At 33.3% G+C, this 25,678-nt stretch overlaps 2 pseudogenes; one reads left to right on the forward strand and one right to left on the reverse strand.

Annotated features, from left to right (window-relative positions):
- Window positions 1–289: 289 nt before the first annotated feature.
- LOC145240518 (U2 spliceosomal RNA) lies at window positions 290–416 on the reverse strand (annotated as a pseudogene).
- A 24,376-nt stretch (window positions 417–24,792) lies between these two features.
- LOC145240443 (5S ribosomal RNA) lies at window positions 24,793–24,909 on the forward strand (annotated as a pseudogene).
- The last annotated feature ends 769 nt before the right edge of the window (window positions 24,910–25,678 follow it).

Genomic DNA, 25,678 nt, shown 5'->3' on the forward strand with positions numbered 1-25,678 from the left:
CGGAAATAAGGCCGATAGCTATTAGTCGGGTGCTCTCGTGTAATGAATGAATGCGTGAATGTAGAATTGACATGAAATTCTTTAAGATGAACTAAAATGACCGAAACATGGGATGAAATGACTTAATTAAATAAAAAGTAAATGACTTAGAATGACTTTAATGAACTTAAGGATGAATTAAATGATCTTAAGAATGACTTGAATGCTTTAAAAATAACTGGAATCCTTCAAAAACAACTTGAATGATCTGGAGAATGACTTGAATGGCTTTGAGACTGACTGGTTGTAAAGTGGGTGATAATTTTACATTAAATTAATACATAAAAGTGATCCCTCACTTTATATCACAATAAGTACAGCATATAGTAAGAACAGATACTACACTTTGATCTTGGCCAAAAGGTCAAGAAAAGGGTATTTATTTGCTCCCCCACCGAGCAAATTAGGCACAAGGCCGATTTTTAATGTGAGGAGTGAAGGGGAAATGGGGACCAACTCCCCGGGGAGTAGGTGAGCTGGATAGTGACAATTGGTTGAAGTGTTGCCTCTACATTGACCAAGGTCTTATATGTGGGGTTGTCCCCACATATGGTCTTTGCTTGTAGTATCTGCCGGAACAGATACTACACTTTGATCTTAGCCAAAAGGCCAAGAAAAGTGGTATTTATTTGCTCCCACACCGAGTAAATTATGCACAAGGCCGATTTTTAATGTGAGGAGTGAAGGGGAAATGGGGACCCACTCCCCGGGCAGTAGGGGAGCTGGATAGTGACAATTGGTATGAAGGGTTGCCTCTACATTGACCAAGATCTTATATGTGGGGTTTCCCCCACATATGGTCTTTGCTTGCAGTATCTGCCGGAACAGATACTACACTTCGATCTTGGCCAAAAGGCAAAGAAAAGTTTAAAAAGCTAAGAACTTAACTGAAAAGGCGAAGCACAAAAGTGTTACGGACAGACCGACAGACCGACCGACAGGCCGACGGACCGACTGACGGAGTGACTTATAGAGTCGCTTGCACGCGACTAAAAATATAGAAATGTACGGTTATCGAGGAAGTGTAAGAATAATAGGCCTATAGCACACGTCAGATCATGTGCTGCAGTTTGTGCACATTACATTTGCATGTAATGTCTTGATTTTTAATCCTATTAAGGTCAAACTCACACTGGAAAAAACGAGTTCATTTTATTTATATATATAGAAGATTACTGTACTATATATATATATATATATATATATATATATATATATATATATATATATATATATTCGTCGTTGACGGGACTCAGATACCAGTATACATTTTGCTCATTGCTATGATACACAGCAAGTCTTATCTGTGCACATTAATGTCGGTTGAAGCCGCCACAAGAGGATAGTATGAGGGTTCACAGGTGTTTGTGCTCCAATTTTTCTTTGGGCTCTCTTATTTCTTCTTTTTGTCTTCTGTTGTTCAGAGGAGTTTAGAAAACACACATACACATATAAGCGTAGAAAATATACACATAGACATACACATGCACGCACACACACACGCACACATCTATAAATTTTTAAAGGTCACAATCTTTTTTTATATAACGATTACGAATTGTTTATACATTGTGTTAACGAATTAGCATTTAAATCTGGAAATTGGTAATCCCAAACGGTTGCTGCTGTGGTCCACACATTGGCTATACCCACCTCTCCCAGTCCCATCGATGATATGCACCTACACACGACCCAATCGAAACCATGCGGAATCTACTTGCACTGATTCAACTTTCATCCGTCTTACTTGTAATGAAGTCGAGTGCGCCTTTTGATTAATGGCCAGCGACCCACCTTATCTCTGCCTGTCCACGCATGGGCCATTTATGTCCGTTCCCTCGGATTATTCAGTTTCAGCGAAATGACAGATAAAGGTTTGACCAGCTGACTTATCGAGTTCTATATCATCGATTAATGAAATCGACAAATTTATTTTTAAGAAAAGACATTTATTAATTTAATCAGGGTACTTGTTATGAAACAGTCATTATTATTTCTCCACTTTCATTTTACCTTTCTGCATCTTCATCTTTTCTTTCTCTAGATTCTCTTTCTTCATCTTCTTTCTGTGTTTTCATTTTTCGTCATCTTCATCTTCTCTTTCGTGATCTTCGTCTTCCTTCATCTTCATCTTTTTTCCCTCTATCTTTATCTCGTTCTTCATCAGTATCTCCATCTTCATGTCGCCATTCTTTGTTTTAATCTTCTCTTTCGTCATCTTTATCTCTGTTTCTTGATCTTCATTATTTTCTTCGTCTTCATCTTCATTATTTTCTTCGTCTTCATCTTCATTATTTTCTTCATCTTCATCTTCATTATTTTCTTCGTCTTCATCTTCCTTTTTTTCGTCTTCATTTTCTCATTCTTCATCCTCATCTTTTCTTCCCTTCAACAACATTTTCATCTTTTCCTTCTTTTCTTTATCTTCATTGCCTCCTTTTTCACCTTGTCTTCTTTTTCTTCTTCTTCTTCTTCTTCTTCTTCTTCTTCTTCTTCTTCTTCTTCTTCTCCTCCTTCTTCTTCTTCTTCTTCTTCTTCTTCTTCAGACTCCAAATATTTATCACAAAACAGCGGAAATCAATTTCACTAATAAAACCAATCAATAATCTTACATACTGATTCATAAAAAAATTACGCTTTTTATTGACCTTTACGTAAAATGTATCATGAAGCAATTATATGGAGTCGCTTTTGACGGTAACAACAAATAGCAAAAAGAAATGAAAGCAAACGGTTTTGTGTATGAGTATAAATCTTGCTCAAACTTAAACTCTTTTAAGACAGCATGAAAACATTTTGTATTCGAAACACATCACAATACTTGATTATTAATGAAAAAGTTTGTACTAATTTGTAACAGCACCTAACACTAATTATAACGCCATATTTGGGAAATTAATTCAACAAGTATGCGAACCTGTTCAACTGCGTAACTAACATCTATTCTCAGCTTCATGCTCACGGCACAAACATGAAAGCCTCAACCGAGTGATTGTACACACTTTTCTTTTTTTCACCTTGATGATGAAGTATACGTCGAAAAGTTGGGAGCTTTACACCACACTTTCATCTTAGTGCGACGCATGGTAAATAAATATTTTCTAATTGAAAATTATTGAAATCCTTTAATGTCATTTTTTACTCCCTTCTCTCGTACTCAATGGTGTTCTTCTATAAAACTGCATTGTCATAGCCTCCAAACACAACACATCCTATTATATATATATATATATATATATATATATATATATATATATATATATATATATATATATATATATATAACGAACTGTTATGACGACTGACTATATCCGTCCGCGTACTTGGCAGATATGTAGGGTTTATTTCTTGTAGACATTTACGATAGCCTCATTTATTAGCGTGTTCAGAATTGGAGTTAAATCTGTCTCTTGCTGTTAGATTCGAATCGTGCGAGTGGGGTGAATAGTTATCCTACACTGATGATTGCGCAAGGATGAAACTTATATCTATGCATATAATATTTAAATATTTATTATTAAAATAATTATACATATATATGATAGAAAAATCTTATTGAAAATTAATTCAAATTTTGAAAAAAAAACAAAAAAAAAAACATTATAAACCTGTAAAAAAGATATACAAAATTTTTTTAATTATCCGACAAGGAGGACAAACAAACTAGAAAGACCTTATTCCGCGGAGTATATAATATAAGTATATATATAATTTAATTATATATATAATATAAGTAATTTGGCCTCCCAAACTTTAATGAAACTGAACATGACCCCGGTAAAATATCTGTAGAATTCAAAATATTTTATATTTGGTTGCTTTTCCTCGCCATCAAATGATTTGTGAAAGTCCAACTCTATTCAATCAGTTGACAAGCATTACAACAACTGGCTTCATGACTAGGATTTTATAAGTCCCGAGTGACGAGAGTCAAGTCGATTTCTTTCTCAAAGAAACCTGACAGCAACAGAATCAATAGCTCAACTATGCAGTAGGTAACACTGGTTTACAGAGTCCCAATAGCATTCCTAGGACCGAATCGAATCGTACCTAATTAAAATAAAATAATCAAACCCTTTGCAAAAACAGATCCTTAAATTAAAATGTGCCAAGGATTCCTTAATTGAAAAGACCCCCCCCCCCCAAAAAAAAAACTTCCTATGTATGAATGAAATAGTATTAATACTTTTGGTGATATTCTTTATAGTTTATAATGAACTATTCCTATCTTGTAATATATAGTTAGTAGTGATGGGACGATTACAAAATTTTTCCCGATTCCGATCCAATTACCGATTCTGTTCTAAATTTCCGATTTTGATTCGATTCCTGATTCTGATTCTTTTAACATTTATAAATATTTAATTAGATATTTGTTTTGCTAGTTTGTTTGCCTGTTTGTTTGTTTGTTTTTTTAATTTTAAAATTATTACATAAACCGCCGGGTAATTTCCGGGTACATTTTTTCTCAAATGGTTTCCTTGTAATGTATTGCAAATCAAAAGAGAACAAAATATTTATTTTGATTTTAAAACAAAGTCAGATTATATCAGTTCGTCGTTAGTGTACAACATGCTACTTGAAAGTTTTCATAAACAGTTGAAAATAGTCGACGATTGGTAGGTAAAATGAGAAAACGATGTAAGAACAAAATATTAACAACGCCCACTCCCATTGTTACGAACGAATTTCTAAGTAATAAAGTTACTATTTAGAAAAAAACATTTTTAACATGGAGGGGGTGTTGGGTTTCATTAACTATTATGTGCCTTCCTTCTATGAATGTTTAAATTTTATTTGAATTATATGGTGGGTTATTAAATTGATTTCACTATATCACAGCTAATCAGTGTGGCTAGACCAACACCTTTCCCTAGCAAGTGATTGAACCTGCAACCATCGAGTTTATAGTCGGCAGTTGTAACCTCCGGCCCATGGGATAACTGCTCGTAACGACCTCATCAAATGTCCATTTAAATAGACATTCGCCCATCGCTTTTATAGCGCTCGAGCTGCTTGTTTATTTACAAACAAACAAACAAACAAACAAACAAACAGCAAACCTCGCATTAATGCCAATTAAGCAGCGGGATATATATATATATATATATATATATATATATATATATATATATATATATATATATATATATATAGGCATTTTATAACCGGACTCAGCATTTTTCTTTTATTTATATTGACATCGCTTCTGACAAGGCATGAAGCCTCTTGATGTAAAGGAATAAACTAAAATAAAAATAAACTAAAAATATTACTTCAAGGTGAAAAATTAGCCAACAATATGTGTTAGTTAGCTAGATCGATGGATAGAAAACAGCAATTCTTCACTTTTTTCAAAAGCATCGCTCATAGAATGTAAGAACTAAAGGACAAATTTCTATTTTCCCCATGTCATTATATTTGCCATATGAGTAGGACTCTAGAAGGTACCATCTTTACTTGGGGAGCTGTACAAGCATGCACCAAGAGGTGTGAGGAGAATTGAGACTAGCCGTTGAGGGATGGGCAAAGGGCTGCAACAGAGCTCCCACCACCAAGCACCATCGACATATATGGCATATGCAACAGAGCAAGTTTATCCAAGATTGGCCTGCACAATCACGGCAACCGTTGTTATTAGGCGCAGATATCTATTGTCTTCTGAGACAGACCGATGCCAGGAAGTGCCTAGAGGTAGTTGTGTAATGAGGTTACTACAAATTACCTCTAAAATCGGAATCTCAAAGTCAGATGCAGTTTAATGCTGATTTAAGAAACCCTGAAGAAATCGACTATTACAAATAATAATAATTAAGAATAATATATTTAAGTAAAATTCGATATTTAAGAATATCCAAACTTTATTACATTTATTTTAGTTATCATACTTTGTCCTGTAATTTATTTCCACCCGGCAATCTCCAATCTTATCGTTCATTTTCACTAACATGAAACAAAGGACCAGTAAAATGGCTTAATAAAAAAAAAGAAAACAATAAAATCTTTTCAAAAAGCAATCTCTCTGATGTTATTTTTTGCCAATTTTTAATTTTACTTCGTTATTAAATTTAGATTCAGTCCAGTCAAAGGAAGTCATTATACTAGAATAGAGGGCGTTGCTTCACTTTGGCGCGCAAAAGGGCGGGATTCAAAACGCAGGCGGACAAGAATCATGACGTAACTGGTTGCTATGGACGAAGTTATTCAGTATCAATATTTTTACACCCACACCTTTTAAATTATGCGAAGCAACACCCATATATATATATATATATATATATATATATATATATATATATATATATATATATATATATATAAAGAAATTAAAACTGTAAGTTGAAATTAACCAATCAAATTTCTTGTTCGACCCAATACTCCAAAATCAGTGTACACAGTCCTTATTCTGCAGAGTTTCAAAGAATGCTATTCTTGCTCTTCTTCTCATCAGAGGAGAGAAAGCAATCAGCTGATTTCTTTCTGTCCTCTGATGAGTAGAATTAAAACTCGGCGGAAAAAGGACTGTGTAAATTGTTTTTTGGAGTATTCGGTCGAACAATAAATTTGATTGTAAATCTCAACTTACAGTTTTAATTTCTTTTCTCTTATAATAAGCTCTACTCTATATTGTGTAATGAGCTTTTTTATTTGGTTGGGAATAAAATATGTATATATACATACTGGTATTTATGTTCGATTTACGTTTACCATTGCTTATATCAGGCAAACACTGAATCTGTTTTGATTTCTTATATACGACACAGACACACACATACACACACACACACACGCACATATATATATAAATATATAAATATATATATATATATATATATATATATATATATATATATATATATATATATATATATATATACGACGCAGACACATACATCTTTAATATATGTCCATATATATATAATAAAAACGTCTCAGTTTTTCGTCTCTGGACCAAAATGCCATAGGTTTGCAACAACAGGTGCCACATACAATTTTTTTTATGCCTAGCCTATTAGCCACTATCTTATGTAACTATATAAAGACTTTTCTGACACATCCAAATGTTCAAATAAAATCCTTGATTCAATCCGAGAAGCTGCACCAGCACTATCGCATTAACTTTCAGGTGAAGTACTTCCGATATTTTCCCTATTGCTGAAGACCTCGTACTGATACCCATCAATACCACAGGGGTTTATATACATGGTGTGGATATTGTGATTACACCGTTCGTAACTGATTCATAAACTAATAGCCCAAGCATTTATTTCCGTTCGTCGATTAGAAAAATAAATTCTCCCTTAAACCATTCCTGCTATGCTCCTTGGCTTGGATCAGACCGATCCCTTATTACAAATTACAATTCTATAAACTTAAACGAACGCGAAAGTTGTTATCCAACATGGCGTCTACCAGTACAGGATGCCAGCGTTTTACATTAAATAAAGTAATTACTGAACAACACAGAGGTATTTGCTTCTCACTTCCTCTGTCTTTCTATTCCTCTCTCTCTCTCTCTCTCTCTCTCTTTATCTCTCTAAAAGTGTTTAGAGGAGAGCGTGACAAAGAGAGACAGAGACATATAGACAGGGACAGAACGAGAGTTTTATCTGTTTTGGTTACATTCGAACACTGTACCGAAGCAAGAGAGAGTGTGAGAGAGAGAGAGAGCAAGAGACAGAGAGAGCCAGGGAGGGAGAGTGACAAACAGAGACAGGAGAGAGAGAGAGAAATACATGCAGAAAGAGACAGAGATAAAATCATCGTAACAGCAGAGAGAGAGAGAGAGAGAGAGAGAGAAAGAGAGAGAGAGAGAGAAATTAAATCGTCGTCACGGATTGACCTCATTTCATTACCGCGTCCAGTAATTTGGTTCAATTAGAAAAAAGCTAACACACCGATAATTTGATACCGTTTTCGATGGGCAGTGGATATCGGGCTCGCATCGTAACCTACGGGTTTCACTTTCGCGCCGATGTAACAGATTGTTTTTTTTTTGTTTGTTTGAAGTTTTAACATTTACACAGAATTAACATTTCGTGTTTTTTTTCTTTATTTTTCTCAGTTATCTTTATTATCGAATTCAAATATTGAGTTTTTCCCCTATTATTTGTTTTTAGTATAAAAATGAAACGATAAACCTATTGTGTTTTGGAGTGTTTTTTAAATTTTATTTTTGGGTTCATTTTTATTTCGGTTTTATTTATTTTTGGTACGGTGATAAGGGAAATAATTGAAACCAAGTACTGCAGTAATTAATAAAAATAAAAAATAATAAATGATAAATACACGAAAGAAGTCTCGTTTTATTTCCTTAAGATATGATTCCATGTTTTCGCTCTTAAACAAATTTCTGCTTCCTAATAAAACTTTGAGACAAACTATTTTAGTCACGGGGGTCGTTATGTAACCAGTCAACGTTACCACAGCTTCAACTGCTAAATGTTTTTTTTTTCACCTCTCTCGCTCTGGGCTTTCTACTGTGTCTATTTTTTCTTTTTCCCCTCGCTGCTATTTTTTTTATCATTTTTTTGCGGCTGGGAGTTGCACATTACCTTTATTACGCCACCTCTCTCCACCCGTCTTTACATCTCGATAGCCGTTCTTACCATGAGGAGTTTGGGGTGTCTATTCCGAAAGCCGTTCGTAACATGGAAAGGTTGGGAGGTGGGCAGCAGCAGCAACAACAACACACACACACACACACATATATATATAATATAAAGCTGAATGTGTGTGTGTGTGTGTGTTTGGTCACGAATAGGCTCCTATATGATTGACTCTTTAAAAAAACTGATGACATATAATGATAGAAGATGTATCGAGACACAGGAATGGGTATGTTTGATCTGGCAGAACGATGGTTCATTCAAATTGTGGAGTCTGCGTTCGCGCCTGGTCCACAAAGTATGGAAATAAAAAATTTAAAAATTAAAAATAAAACGTTTACAAGTGTTTTTGATATAAATGTACATAATAATACTTTGATAAGTATGTTTTAACTTAAATAGGGATGGTATAATAAAATTGTGGGGTCTGCGTTCGCGCCTGGCCTCCATAGAATGGAAATAGGCACAAACTTTAATAAAGACTTTTCATATCCATCTGCGAAAGTATACTTTCATAATTATGTTTCAGTTTGAAGAAATATGGTATAAGAAAATTATGGGGTGTTCGTTCGCGCCTAACCTCCATAGAATGGAAATATGTCACAAAGTTTAACAAGGTTTTTTAATATAGATCCACAAAATATTGTGATAAGTGTTTCAGTGTGAACAGGTATGGTATAATAAATTATGGGGCTTATCTATTGTATTTTTACTTTCATCATATTTTGCTTTGGTTTTGATACCCCCAAATTCGAAGCTATCTCTTTACAACCCTTCCTTTTCATAATCTATCATATTTTCATAAATCAGAGTCTATTTTCTGTAGGCTGTTTTTGAACCCAGTCAACGACGGGTACTTTTGTTAGTATATATATATATATATATGAGAAAGAAAATTAAAACTGTAAGTTGAAGTTACAGTTTTAGTTTTCTTTCTCTTATAATAAGCTCTATTCTCTATTACGTATTTAGCTTTTTTAATTAGGTTGGGATTAAATTTTCTATATATAAATACTGTTATTTATATTAGTTTGAAGCTTGAAGTTTACCATTGCCTATATCAGGTAAACAGTACTTCCCTTTGTTTTCATTAATATATATATATATATATATATATATATATATATATATATATATATATATATATATATATATATATGAGGCCACCAGAATCATACGGTATTAAGTACCACTTAAAAAAAAAAAAAAATCAGAAAACGTGTTCACAGTTTTGCACTTTTGTAGTCTGTGTATCCTAGCAACTGATAGAGCTATTCGTTTTGGATTTCTTTTAAAATTAAGTGTAATGGCCACGCTGTCATCTCATATGTTTATTTCAACAATGATGATAGTTGTGATGTAATGATGATTATTGTGAGTATGGTGATAATGAAATGTGTTATCATTACCTGTAAGTATAGTAATAAAATTTATTGAACTATTATTATTGCCTGTAAGCATAGTAATAAAATTTATTGAACTATTATTATTACCTGTAAGCATAGCAATAATTCTTTTTTTAAATAGAAGAAACAAGACAAAATTTTACTTTGCTTCTTAGATATTCTGCACTTCTGTTAACGTCAACGTAATGGATGAATGCGTTGCAATCATCCAGATCATCAGCGTCATCAACGTCATCAGATTCTACAGTGCCAGCCACACTTACCTTGGAGATCGAATTTTCACCCATGTCACCACAAAGATCTTTTTTTAATATCTAGAATATTATGAAGATGAGAATCATGTACAAAGGGAACAAAGGTGAGCAGAGGAGCCAAGCCTCCACATCAACCAGTTTGTCTTTTGTTAGCAGAAATGTTTATGAAGTCGCCTTCATAAATTTTAGATTTTGATCGTGTTGTCAGATGCATATTTTTACCCCCGGTCGTGCCTTATATATATATATATATATATATATATATATATATATATATATATATATAGATATGTATGTATGTATGTATGTATGTATTTGTTTGTAAATGTTCAAAATATAGGGCGACTTTTCATTTCAAGGGAGACGACTTTTCTACGTCCCAAAGGGAGATAAATCAAAAACTGAATTTAATTATGTGTGTTAAAAACTAAAAAAAAAAAAATATTAAAACATTATATATGCACATCTAAATGTTAACACTTCCAAAACAACAACAACAACAACAACAACAACAACAATAATGATAATAATGATAATAATGATGGTAATAATAAGCAAAATTTCTACGAACTAAGGTATTTAAATTACGACCGTAAAAAGATGAGGCGGTGTTTACTAATGACAAATACATCACGAACAATAAAAAAAAAGTGGAATATGACTTCATTTTCTGGGTGGCGTTTTAAGTCGAAAATTAAACTTTATATAATACATATTTAATAATAAACTTTATATAATACATATTTAATAATATATTTAAAAACAAATTTGTGTTCTTTAAGCTTCTAACCGTTAAACATTTAGCAATGCTTCCAGACGAGGGAAACACTTATATCTCCATGTATAATATTTTGATTGCAGAAATTCCCCTCTGAACCAAAGTACCGCAGGTTTGCAACAACAGAAATACTATTTCAAACTTAAGCATTACAGATGAAACAAAATACTATTTTAAACTTAAGTATAACAAACCAAACAAAATACTATTTAAAATTTAAGCATGACAGATCAGAACAAATTCTACTTCAAACTTGAGCATAACAGTCCGAACAAAATACTATTTCAAACTTATGCATTCCACCCAAACAAAATAATATTTTAAACTTTAGCATAACAGAGCGAACAAAATACTATTTTAAACTTAAGCAACACAGATGAAAAAATACTATTTTAAACTTAATCATAACAGACTGAACAAGAGTACTATTTCAAACTTAAGCATGACAGGTAAAACAAAATACTTCTGTTAAACCTAAGTATAACAGACCGAACAAAATACTATTTAAACTTCAGCATAAGAGACCGAACTAAATACCACTTCAAACTTAAGCATTACAGACTGAACAAAACCACAACGCATTTCTGTTTCTCTAAAAAAGACATTACAGAAGCGTCCTTTCGTCAGTAGTTGAATCTGTCACGCTTAATCTTGCCATTTGCCTCGCTTCATACGCAACAGGTTGAATGGACGCATCTTAGGAAAAGCCGATTATTCGTTTCTTGCGCGGTTGCAATTTTAACATTGGATTTTTAGACGATAAAGGATTAATGGCAACTCTTTTCGTTTTGTTTATTGCGATTTTATTTTGTGTCTATTAGTAGAGAGTCGAGGTCTTTGAACTTACTTTTTCCATGGTCACTCATTAGAGTAATTAAAACTAATTAATCACGGATGGCGCGAAAAACATCTTTACTAGATTCGGATTCACGCACATAAACGCACATAGGTGTGTAGGCACCAGCATCCATAGTGATGGTATTGACCTACTCACACTCAAGAACAGTGACGAACGAGATAAAAGGCAAGAAACTACAAAAATACACATTTATAAATATATTTAATTAATTTAAGATGAAATAGTTATCCACAGACATGTGTTTCCTCATTGCTATAGATCATCAGCGTGGCCGACTATTACAGGACTCGACTGTGATCAGATGTTTTACCGCTAAGCAACAAAGAAACTGTCTCACATATTGTTTTTTTCTTTTTACAAGGGATTCATCACTATTCTAAAATACGGGTTTATGAGTGTGCGATGATCACTGAGACAACAGCGGAATGATCGTTAGTGGTGGTAATTGGGTAGAATTTGATTATTCAATTAGTGCTTGTTTATATTAGACTTGAAGGCGAACATGGTGCAGTTATCCGGAAAGCAGGCCAACGAAACAGAGTTTCATAGGCGATAGATAGAGAGTGGGGGAAATTGTAGACACGTGCTTTTTGTGAAAGTTTGATAGGGACACTGAAACTCAGATGAACACTTACCATGGAATTAACGATAGAAAAAAAGACAGGTTTGCAAAGTCTTTTTGTGGAAAAGAGGTTGCAGGGAGGAGAAAAAGACATTATCTACTAGGTTTCGAAATCGGTTTTGAAGAATAGGGTACCCCGCACAGCTCCTGGCAGAATAGGGTACTCCGCACAGTTCCTGCACAGATGTAGCAATATTACTCCATCCTATGATACACTTGGCTCTTATGCAGATAGAGGATTTTATCAGCAGTGAGAAATCTATATATAATAGATAATGATGCAACCATTTCTCCGGAGATCTTGGCAACGGATTTGATTGTGTTCCATTTCAGGTTAAGATGGAAGGTCAGTCCCAGAAGTTTGTCGCAGTAGGATGCTTCTTTGTAGACAAGAGTCATTCATATCAATTGAGGCCAAATGGGTAACAGAGTGTTTTTAGTGAAAAGATAGAAGCTTGGTTTTAGATGAATTAAAATTTACCAACCACCTTTCTCCATTACACAACGTGCTTAAGGTCGGACGAGAGAGACTCAGAGAGCTCTTGGTCGTTGCTGACATTTGAAGTGTTGTCATAGATAGTGTTATCTGTGTATATTTCCAGATATTCCATAGGCGGAAATCTTGTGAAGTAGATCTCTATGTCAGACCCTACCAAATATTTTTGATAAGTCAAGAGCTATTGCTCTAGAGAGGAAACTCATGTCGATAGATTTACTGATTCTATGTGAAATTACTGTACATCTTGCAGGAAGGAACCATATTGCTTGTCATTGACTAGGTTGCTTTTGTTGGGGTGACTGACTGTTAAGTGTTGAGACATTATGTTGAACAAAGATGGCGGTGAAGAAGCAGTGCAGTACGATCCTGAGTGTAATCGCCAGTAACAAAAATGGCGCCGAAGAAGCAGTGCAGTTTAGATCAGATCCTGAGTGTAATTGCCAGTAACAAAGATAGTGGCGAACTGATTGAATCCAAAATTCGACAATTTTTATAGTAACTTTGGAAGCTTTTCATTGGTTGCCGACCATGACTTGTGGTTATAAAAACGATCGTTGAAATCATTGGTCTCATAACCCTCATCAGGAGTCAAAAACATTTAACGCGCCCCATTTTTTGATATAATGGAAAAAAATCCCTTTGGATTCAATTTGGTTTGACTTAAGAAAAGGAATAAATAAATAAATAAATAAATAAAATAAAAATGAAAATAAACAAATAAATGAACAAATAAAAATAAACCAATAAAATCACAATTGTTTTTTTTTTTGTTTCTTTTTGTGTGGGTTTTTTTTTGTGTTTTTTTTTGGGGGGGGAATTTGGCATTATTCTTATTGGTCAAAAAGAATTATTAATATATTGGTATAATGTGTGCAAAAAAGAAGCCATTATTTTGTAAATCACATTAATTGTTTTTTGATACATATAAAAATAAACACTTTTCAAATATATATATGTGTATATATATATAATATATTTATATTTTTTTTTTGTAAAAAAATATATTTGTATGAGTTTGTGTGCATATATGTTTATATGTATTTGAATAGGATTCTACTTGTATATATATATATATATATATATATATATATATATATATACACACACAAATAGAACCCTATTCAAATACATATAAACATATATGCACACAAACTCACACAAATATATATATTTTTTACAAACATTGGAAACATTATGTTAGGTATTAGTTGGTTAATTTGGTTAGTAAGATAGAAATGGTCGCAGTTTAACACGGATTAAAGCAACTTACGCTTGACACACGGAAGATTAATAGGTCTGTATTGAGCTGCAGAAGAACGATTTCCAGCATTTTTAAATACTGGGCAAACTAATGAGATTGAGAATAATTTCTCCTTTAGACATCAATTAAACAACTTTGCAAGAATGGATGCTTGTTCTGGTTGTAGTTTTTTGAGTACTATGCTTGGAATATTGTCAGGACCAGCTACCTTGCTGGCATCAAGGTTCTTGATGAGTGTGGCAACACCACGAACATATATGTGAATGTTGCTCAGATTATTTTCGGTTTGGAGAAGGACAATCGGGAGGAGGATTAAATTTAGCAGATGCCAACGAAATCACTCCAGGCCATTTATTACCGCGCAGGACCTTGTTTGTTATTTGCCAAAAACTTGTAAGAGCCAAGTCTCTGTTCTTCTACTTTATACTTGATAGTCTTATAACGCAGTACACATGTTTACACGCGGGACCCACACGTATGCAGCCAACATCGCAAAGGAAATCAATACAAAGAATAGCTCGAATTCACTTTTTCATAACAACATTTATTTCTTCATCCTCCCGCCACGCTTGACTACTCGTTACAGCCGTGACGTCACCCATGTTTCTAAACTGATCTTCTTCTCTAATGTCTCTCTCTTCCCTTTATAGTTTTGTTTTCCTTACAGTGACGTCATTTCACATTTTGTATGCATTTGAGGGTCTGGTTTGAATATGAAGTTGGAATATACTTTGGTGAAGAAATCGTCTAAGGAAGGAATTGAGTTAGTGTGAGTTTAACACACACCAATAGGTTAGATTTGGTCTCCGTAATTTGTTTCGCCCTCTAAAAGGGTGGATCGTAGACCCCACAATATAGAGAAGTAGAGCTTGTAGTAGATGTCTACGCTGGGATTGTGGTTTTGGGTCTTTCGTTACTTGTTGTTATTGTTAGTGATAATGGCTATGTTAAAGCTAATAGTTATGCGCTTCTTAAGCGTTTAGGAGAGTTAACTCGTTTATACACATTACTAGCGGGGGTACCCGGCGTTGCCCGAGTGTTTGGAGGTGTAAAAAAAATGTTAGTAGTCAGGCAGGATCGAACCCGTGACGCGGTGACGCGAAAGCGGAAAAGAAAGTGAAAGAAAACGTGACATCTTACCGCTACGCGACAAGGCCATAGGATTAGAAAAGCGTTCCAATCAAAAAGTTGACTTCCTAGTAGGTGCAGAAACAAACGTTGGCTGAAGGCCAGTTCAGATATCGCTGTTTTATTTGTTGGGGAAACCAAGCTCCCCCGAAAAAGGAGGAAGTCTCAAATGAATAGCAATTGTCTGAAATGAAGAGTATTCCCCACATTAATCAAAGCTTTCAAGATGTCCCGGCACGCAAGGGTGCTGACCTCTATTTATTTGTTTCTCCACGAGAGCAAATTAGGGGCACAAGGCCGTTTTTTAATGTGGAGAGATGGGGAAGGCCCCCCCCGAGGGGGAACTGGATAGTGACAATTGGTATGAAGGGTTTCCCCTATATTGACCAAACTGATTGCTACAAGAGCAACGGTCTGATATATGGGGTTGCCCCCACATATAGTCTAAAAAAACAATGTAATATTTTAATATTTACATTTTCGGAATGTCGGTTGTTGTCTATATAAGTTAGAAAGAGGGGGAAGATAGAAGATCGAGGGTCCATTGTGTTTGACATTTTCTCCACCGTCGCCTTCGACACAAATGCACTCTTACAGATAAACGTCTCTCTCCGTTTGTCGATGGGAAAGAGTTAATTGTAAATAAACTTCTATGCTGACAAATTCGTCTCTGTGTTGATTTTGGTAATAACGACAACAAAACTGTCTTGTGTATTAGTCGAGCAAGAAATTACTCGACGAAACAAAATGTTATTTGCAGATTATTGAGAAATGAAGCTGTATTACTTCACCAAATATTTAATGAATTCCTTAGGAATAGCGATAATAATAATCTTCATGTTTTTCTGGCTCATTTGAGATATTATTTTATATATTTTGATATACCATCGATTAAAAAGCAACATTCGGTTCTTAAGAGTTTTCCATAGCCTTTCTAGACTGCTGGAACTACTACTACACCTACTACAACTACTACAACAACTACTACTACTACTACTACTACGCTTGCGTAATACTGACTGCTTACGATAAAAACTTCTGTGTTTAAGAAATAAAAACGAAGTAGGTTAAACCTTTTAACTGTCGATTAAAGCATTTTTTTTAATTAAAAGGTGTACGCATCTGAAAAGAAAATGATTTTAAAAAATAATGAGACATTTAAATCATTGTGAATTTATTCGAACGGCCCCCTGGAAAATTAGTCGAGCAAGTAACTGCTCGACAAAACAAACTTTTACTTGTAGACTATCGAGTAATGAAGCTGTAGGTACTGCACAAAAACCTCTGCAAAATTTCTTTGCCAAATATTTAATGAATTCCTTAGAAATAGTGATAATAATAACAATGTCATCCTTAAAAATGTACTCTTTACGTTCGACACCGGTATCGATTAATAGAACCAGAAGTTTGTTTAGATTTTGAAATGAAAAACGTTTCGCAAAATTTAAATGGGTAAAATTTAATCATGTCATTATTTCGAATGTAAGGATGCAATTCAAATTTAATTTTAATTAACCACGTGTTTAACAAATAAAAACAAATAATGCAAGATGAAGTTTTAAAATGATTAAATGTGTTTTGTTTTATGATTTAAAAATAGTAATATTGATAATAATATTGACGACTACAAAGTAAAATTTCGTGTACTTATGTATTTTTGGTACCGTGCTGAAATAATAATGTTATTATTTTGAAAGCCATTCTGAACATGGGTAGGCGAGGGGTTGTATCTATTCTGTGCTTCTACCTTACAATTGAATAAAAAAAAAATATCGTGACGACTGTCCTTGAAGGAGATATTGTTTTTAAAAGAGACTACACCTCTTTCCCCATAATATTTAAAAAAATATATTTTTAGTTAATTGCTATTGTTTTAAAAAGATAAAATCGATTTTATAAGCGTTCGTTTTCTACCTACCTGGCTAAGTTGTTATAATATAATAATCGTTTTTATAATGAGAAAATTTATAAAGATTTAAAATCTTAAAAAGTGAAACAAAATGCTAATTACATTTTTATTAGTGCATAAGGCACATCTGATTGAGAGTAAATAATATAGTTTTTTTTTTTATTCTAGTATCTCCTTTTTTATAGTTTAATATTAATAGTTTTCGGTAAAATAATTTTCCGGTTAAACATTTTGTTGAATATTTTTCTGTTGAGGCAGAAAGCTTTTTCAAAGAAAATATATAATTTAGGAAGCATTTGAAAAGTGCAAGTAAGAAAATTATGCATATATTCAATAACGCAAGAAGTGTACCTCAGTCTGGTGACAGACTGTTTCGACATGAAACACTCTAAATCCACACTAGTTAACATAATCGCTATCTACTAATTTTTTTATGTCAAAATCACTAGAAAATGGTGGAATTGTTCTACCGCCCGAGAAAATATCTTAATCCTGACACAATCCTCTACCTGTACAAGAGTTAAATACATTCTCAAATAGAGTAATGTCACCAAATTTGGGTTGGAGCTCTCAAGGTTGACCTTTCCTGCCTTGACAGTGTACAAAACCGTGTTCAAAATTTAGTGGGCACAGACCTTTTCGCCTCCCTACTCCCTCTTTCACACAGAAAAGACGTTGCGAGTTTATCTCTGCTCCATCGTTACTTCTAAGATAGATGCTCGACAGAGCTCCAATCTATGGCTCCCCCTGTAAAACGTTCGTAACAAATACTCGCATAGCTACAACGACTTTTTACAACTTCTCTCACTTTCTATCTGTGCCTATAACTAAAGTTTCTTTCTTAGAGCTGTCCGTCTGTGGAACACAATACTGTGACGCTGCTTCCTGGCTCATTATAACATAGCCATCTTCAAATCTAATGTGGATAAGTTTCTGCTGAACGATCCTCTTAAATGATCTAGCCCCACCGATGTTCCACCATTACTGATCACGTTGTCTCACCGTCTACCTAACATTTTAACTCCTAACTTTGGGTCGAGATAAAAGTGTTGTATCTGTTTTGATACTACACTACAATTTTTTGTTCTCTCAGTGAAGAAGAAATCCTTCACGACTTGGACAATTTTTAAGTTTGATCCTTTTTTCCACATGAAAAAAAACGACCCTGGTGTCTAATTCTGTCCTCGTGGGGAGGAAGAGTAAGTAGGAACATTTAACTTCTATCTTAGAGTAGCTCCATGGCCTTGATAAGCGTTGCTCCCTCTAAAATATAAAAAAACATACGTATACATATGGACATTTACATAATATGGACTCTTAACAATACAGGATATTTATCTTACTTGTGATTTTCCTAACCTTTGTCTTCGTCCACACCCATTAATTATGACAAAAACATTAATTAATTTATTTAAAAAATATTTAATTTACTATTTATTATTTATTATGTTTATTATTATGTTCATTATTATGTTTATTATTATGTTTATAATTTATTATTTATTAAAATATTATATTAAAATAAAATAAGATAAAATAAAATAAAATTAAGATATTATATTAAAATATTATTAAAATAATATTCAAATATATTTATTATTATGTTTATAATTTATTATTTATTGAAAAAATTAATTATGAAAAAAATGTTCTAACCTTCGTCTTCGTCCACACCCATTAATTATGATGACGAAAATTGTTGTCCGATGCACTAAAATTTTGTTGAATAGTTGTTTATATTGAACACTTTTAGTCATGTTTTAACAGTTCAATTTTATGCTATCGAAAGGAGATTTTATTTTTTTTAAAAATAACTTTATAGAAATGTAGGGGTTAAAAATTTTCCTCATTTCTTTTTACAAACAAGGTCATGCAAAATAAATTAGCTCAAGGGGATCCTGTTTACGTTACACTTGATAAAACTGAGCATTTGAAATACCATAGCAAACTCAAAGCGAGACAACAAGCCGCGCAGCTGGAGGCTTCGTTTTGCTAATTTTTAAATAAGGATAGAAAAATCGTCGTCACTTCCGGTTAGCATGTTTATATCCACTGGCAAAATGGCGATCTTTGTTAACAGTTTTAAACCACGGATGTGAAATAAAAACCCATAAAAAGACTATTTGCAAGCAAAAGACATCGAAATGCAGTGGGAGAGGGCGAAACTATTTAAGGACATTTTTGAAAGAGATTGGAAATAAAAACGATGCGTGTGATGATTGAAATAAAAGTATTGGAAACGAAAATGAAGTCGTGAAGAAAAAAAAAGGGGCAGATCTTTCTTATTTATATTTATGTCTCGGAAGTAGAGTGAAAATCATATCTTATTTTTCTTTTATTAATATTTTTGAAATCTTTTCTTTTTTCCATGTACACATTTTTGTGAATTATTCCATGAATTTCTGCCTTTGGATTATTATGGACCATCTTCTTCCAATTACGGGATGTCCTTGGATTTTACTTGTACAAATGGACATTCTTTTAACTTTCTTGAAGTTTTACATTTGGATTTTACCGTCACTGGATTTTTTATCTTTCACCAAACTATCCATTCATGTGTAATCACCTTTTTCTTCACCATATTCCCTCTGCTTCAATTTTTTGTTATCAAGTAAGATCTTTGACTTACTTTTTGTTTCATCAAATACTTCTGCATGCAAAATCCGATCCTGTATTTTGCTAATTCCTACCCTCTGATGAGAAGGAAAGTATTTCTTCGAAACTCCGCGGATTAAGGACTATCCATTTATCTAGTGTTTCCTTTTCAGATTAAATATGTTTTTAACTCATTTCAAAGTGTTTTTTAACATATTTTATTAACTGTTTGCTCATATATATATATATATAATGGTTGTACAAAATTATGCAGATGTTGCGTTGTCAGTGACATGTCATATATATATATATATATATATATATATATATATATATATATATATACTAGCATGGGTACCCAGCGTTGCCTGGGTTGACATGAAGTTCTGTTTGAAACACACCGGTATACTAATTATTTTCATCGTGGGCAACGTGGATACCCCCACAACAAAAATAAAAGAACCGATAAAAACATATGAATGTAATCGCCTCCAAAAAAAGAAGTATGTGATACCCTCTCCACCAGATATTTCGGTAGAAGGGCTACAAAGAGAAGAAACTCTTCTCCGGATATTGAGCACTGCAAAGACCCCCACCAAGAAAAGATAATTAAAAATAAATCATTACAACTTTTGTTTCAATAAAAATAGCAGCGAATGCCCGTGCAATCGCAAAAAAAAAAGATCTACAAAAAATTAATTCTAAAAAGAATTAAATGACATTTTTCGTCATTTTATATTTCTAATGTAATCGTCCTTCCCCCCCCCCCTTCGCCCTAAAAATTGAATTTTTCCTATTTTGGGGTTCGTTCTGTTCATAAAATTGTCAGGTGAAAGTACATAATGGTTTCATAAAAATTAATTAAATTTATCGTTATTTTATGTTTCAAATGCAATTCCCCTCCCAACACAAAAAACTAAAACGTTTTGTATTTCTCATGTTTTATCCCCCCCAATCGATCGCTAAACTTGAAAAAATGCTAGAGATGACATGTCTAATTGAACGCTTTGTGGCCAAAAAGTGGGTTCTCATTTTACGTTAAATTTATATAGAAAAGTTATTCCCCACGCTAAAATGTTATCACAGTTAGGTGGTTTGAAAATGGGTGCCCATTTTACGTTAAATTTATATAGGAAAGTGATCCCCCACTTTTTGAAAATGTAATTTTTCATATGATGAAAACTACTTATCTGCCCCAAATTTAAATGTGATATTTTTATCACTATCGAAAACCATTAAAATTCGTCATTTTCAAGTTTTTTGAGGAGTTGGAAAAAAACTTGACATTGATCATTTTTTCGCTGGGTCACGTCGTAAAAATTGACCATTTTTAATTTAAGGTATTAAATAACTTATAAAGAAAATCTGTTTCGCAGGCAATTAAACACACTTGCTGTGGTATAATTATTATAATAAATCTGGGCAACACCGATTAAATTTTATAAACAAAAAACAAAAGAGCAGGGGATGATGGATTTTGTTCACATGTGTCTCTGTGACTAACTCTGCCCTCGTGAGGATGCAAAGTAAATGAGGACATTAGTTTTAATTATTTTCCCTAACAAATAAAAAAAGTTACTTAAAAAGTAAGAATAAGTGAAAAATATTTCCTCCGAATTAAAATAAAAAAAATAATTCAGCTTAGAATAATATTTCGAAATAAAAACAAAAACAGAAAATATTTAATAACCTGCTCCGTTTAAAACTATTTTTCAATTAAGCTATCACAGCTATTTCCCCTTTTGGTTTTCTGGTTTTTGGTTTGAAAATAAAACGGTTTTAGATTTCAGATAAAATAAATTAAATCAAACATAACTTGAAATTTGAATAAACTAAATAATTTAAAAAAATTAATTAGTATAGTTGAAACAAAGCTGTTATGTAAAATCAGTAATGTCATCGAGGTAATTATTTAAAGAGATTGCATTTAATGTGATATGTTAATGACCGTAACTCAGTAATGAAAAAGTGGTTTAAAGAATGTTATATATTGTAAGTCCGTATACAATATAATATCTCCTTTGACAGAAGTATCCTTATATGGGCATTAATATTTATTGACCAGGAGAGGTATACACACATATGGCCTTTATATTTCTTTGGTGATTGGTAGTTGTACACACAGACAAACACGCACACACACGAACGCCACTACTTTTTATATATATATATATATATATATATATATATATATATATATATATATATATATATAGATATAGATAGATATAAATGAAACTTCTGGTTTGTTCGGCTTAAACAAACTAGAAAACTACAGGCCCGTTTTCCGTCTTATTTTGCGATAATCATTATATATAACCCAAGCGTGTTTTTATATATTTACAAGCAAAAGATATAACCATATTAAAAAAAAAACTTTTTTCGACATAGTTTCTTTTCAGTCGACTATTTTAAAATGACGAAAACTAACGATTCTGACTCCACATTCATAGAAAACAAACTTTTTTTTTAACAATCCTTAAAAGAGAAGAGTAAAACAGAAATTGTTAAATTAAAGAAATAAAGCATAAGTAAAAATAAAATTATCTGGTACGTATGCATTTAATGAACCGAACGTAAGACAGTGCTCAGCTCGGATTTCTTCGGAACACAACGTCTAGAGCTCGGGTTTAGTTGCTGCCTGATGTAACATAGTGGTCAGCCAATCACAACGCCGCGCGCTGAGTTTCAACTCGACGGCTTTATCCGGATGTTGACGTCATGTGCTGGAGAAAGCCGAACTGAACGCTGAGTTACGTTTGGTTCGTTAAATGCATAAGTACCAATTATTTAAAAAAAATGATTACACAACACTTTTAATTTAAATCATTGTGAATTTATTGAACAGTCCTTTGAAAAATAAATATTTAAAATAAAGTGGCGCTTATGCACTTATGTTACCGTGCTATTTTTAAAACAGTATTTCCACGTTAAATTCAAGTTTTACAATATCTTTTTGTTTATTAAATTGTTAGGTGAAAGTACAGGTAACCCGGCCAGTTTCTAATGTGTGGAAAATCTAGCTCCCAGAAAAAAGGGTACTGAATAGTAACAAAAATAAAAATTGCCTCAGTCTCTCTTTTCCTCTGTCTCGCCCCCTTTCTGTTTCTAACTATCCCCCCCTCTCTCTCTCTCTCTCTCTGTCTATCTATCAATTCCTCTATATCTCTCTATTTCCTAAATTAATTACAGTGAATAAGGCATTGTCAAAACATGGATAAATCCTATTTTAGTCACCTAATTTACTTAATTTGAGAATAGAAGTTATTTGGAAATTACTGCTACCTTGAACAGCACCAGGAGTAACTGGTGAAGCCTTTCTAATTAAATTTATTTTGGCAGCCATTTGGCGACAAAATGACATAGCCTTAGCCCTTGATGCATGCAGAATACTTGCGACCTTGCTACTAAGTATAACTACTTTTTCTACTTTGAAACTACTATTAAACATTCAATTTTTCAAAAATCTCGTGTTCAACATCTCCAAAACATCCAGTATGGGGAAAAATATTACAGAAATGCAAACTTATTGTTTGGTATGAATGCACAATGGCACGCAAAAAATCACTTGAGGCTCTTGGTCGATCCTTGCAAAGTTTGCCTGGAAATATCAGATCATTTGGGAATGCAGTAATATTGCTTGCAGGAGATTTCAGACAAATGTTACCTATAATTCCTCAATAAACACCACCAGATTAAATAAATTAAATCTTGCCTCAAATACTCTACTTTTTGTGCCATGTGAGGATATTAAACTTAACTCCTTAATGTGTGTCTAGTTGCAGTTTAATTCGTGCAGATTTCATATTTATTATTACAGAGCCAATTCTCTATTGAATATTATATATATATATATTATATATATATATATATATATATATATATATATATATATATATATATATATAGAGAGAGAGAGAGAGAGAGAGAGAGAGAGAGAGAGAGGGAGACAGACAGACAGACAGACGGACAGACAGACAGACAGACAGAAACTGAGATAAAGAGAAAGAGATATTGTACTAATTTCAGAAAAGATTACTTGGGTGCGATCAACTAGAATCGAAACCCAAACTCTTAGCGCTCCAATCACGTTCCCTACAGTTTGCGCTATCGACAGGTAGATAATAATGATTTTGCATTAAACCACTTCAAGCTATGAGTGAATGTGCGCATGGCCAGAAAGAAGTAAACATATGTCAGCAAGTGTAAATAAACATTTTGTATTTCAACTTGTCAACATATTTCTGTACGCATTATTCATCCATCCACCCAAACAAAGATTTTACTCATTATATACCAACCTTGGTGTATGATTATGCTTTCCTGATAATTTCAGTGTTATATGACTAGTAGTTTAAAAGCTTATCGGTTAAATATTTTCACACACACGTACATACATACATCTAGCGTTTTACTTATATAGATTGTTAAAAAACAATTATGCAAATGAGGCATAGAAATATATCACAGCTAATCAGTGTGGCTAGACCAACACCTTTCCCTAGCAAGTGATTGAACCTGCAACCATCGAGTTTATAGTCGGCAGTTGTAACCTCCGGCCCATGGGATAACTGCTCGCAACGACCTCATCAAATGTCCATTTAAATAGACATTCGCCCGTCGCTTTTATAGCGCTCGAGCTGCTTGTTTATTTACAAACAAACAAACAAACAAACAAACAAACAGCAAACCTCGCATTAATGCCAATTAAGCAGCGGGATATATATATATATATATATATATATATATATATATATATATATATATATATATATATATATATATATATAGTGCACTTTATATACGGCATAATCACGGTATAATAATCACTTTATATACGGCATAATCACGTTGACACACCGGTTCTCGTCAGATCACCGAAGTTAAGCAACGTTGAGCCTGGCTAATACCAGATGGGTGACCATTTGGGAATTCTAGGCGCTGTATGTGCTCTCCGCTTATCTCGGCATTGTTTCCAGTCGTCTTGTACCTCAACTTGCCACTGGTATGCAACAATGTTGACTCAGGAGAGGCGTGGTTAGAGGTTGCGCAAGTCTTGCCACACAAATTTCACGCGCAGGCACACTTACAGTGGGTATCCATAGTCTGTCAAGACTGATGGAACCCTTCATAGTGCACTTTAAACGACTATGTTATATATCATAAAACAGTAACTCGTTTTGATAGCATTATGCAAGCAATAATTGCAAAAAGAGCTTGCATTTAATGATTTAGACAATAAGAACTAGTAAAAAGATAAATGCATGCGAGATTTATCAAATTATTTAAAAAAAACTTTTGTTAACTTTAAATTAATTGCATTTCTATCTACTTACCTACCTACCTAACTACCTACCTACCTATCTACTATTATATAAAAGCAACTTTGTATGCATGTGAGTTCGTTCCCTGTATACTCGGAAACGGCTGGTAAGATTTTTTTTTTAATTTCACACGAAGGTACTTGATGTTTCTGGGAGTGTTCTTACGTAGGCCTTGTATCAGAATGCGTCTGGCAAACATCGAAAATCGATAATCAAACAAATTCGATGAAGGAAGGAAGTTTGATTTTGACCATAGTTAACACAAGCTAGCATCCATTTTGACCAAAGTCATATAACCTAACACTACAAAGACATTTGAGAAGTTTTATCACCGCATACACAAAAAGGCACAGCTTATAAAATCAACTGTAATTCTTTTATAAGAAAGGGTCGCG

Source organism: Euprymna scolopes, chromosome 19 (assembly GCF_053919585.1).
Source record: "Euprymna scolopes isolate OS-2025 chromosome 19, ASM5391958v1, whole genome shotgun sequence".
Lineage (NCBI taxonomy): Eukaryota > Metazoa > Mollusca > Cephalopoda > Sepiida > Sepiolidae > Euprymna > Euprymna scolopes.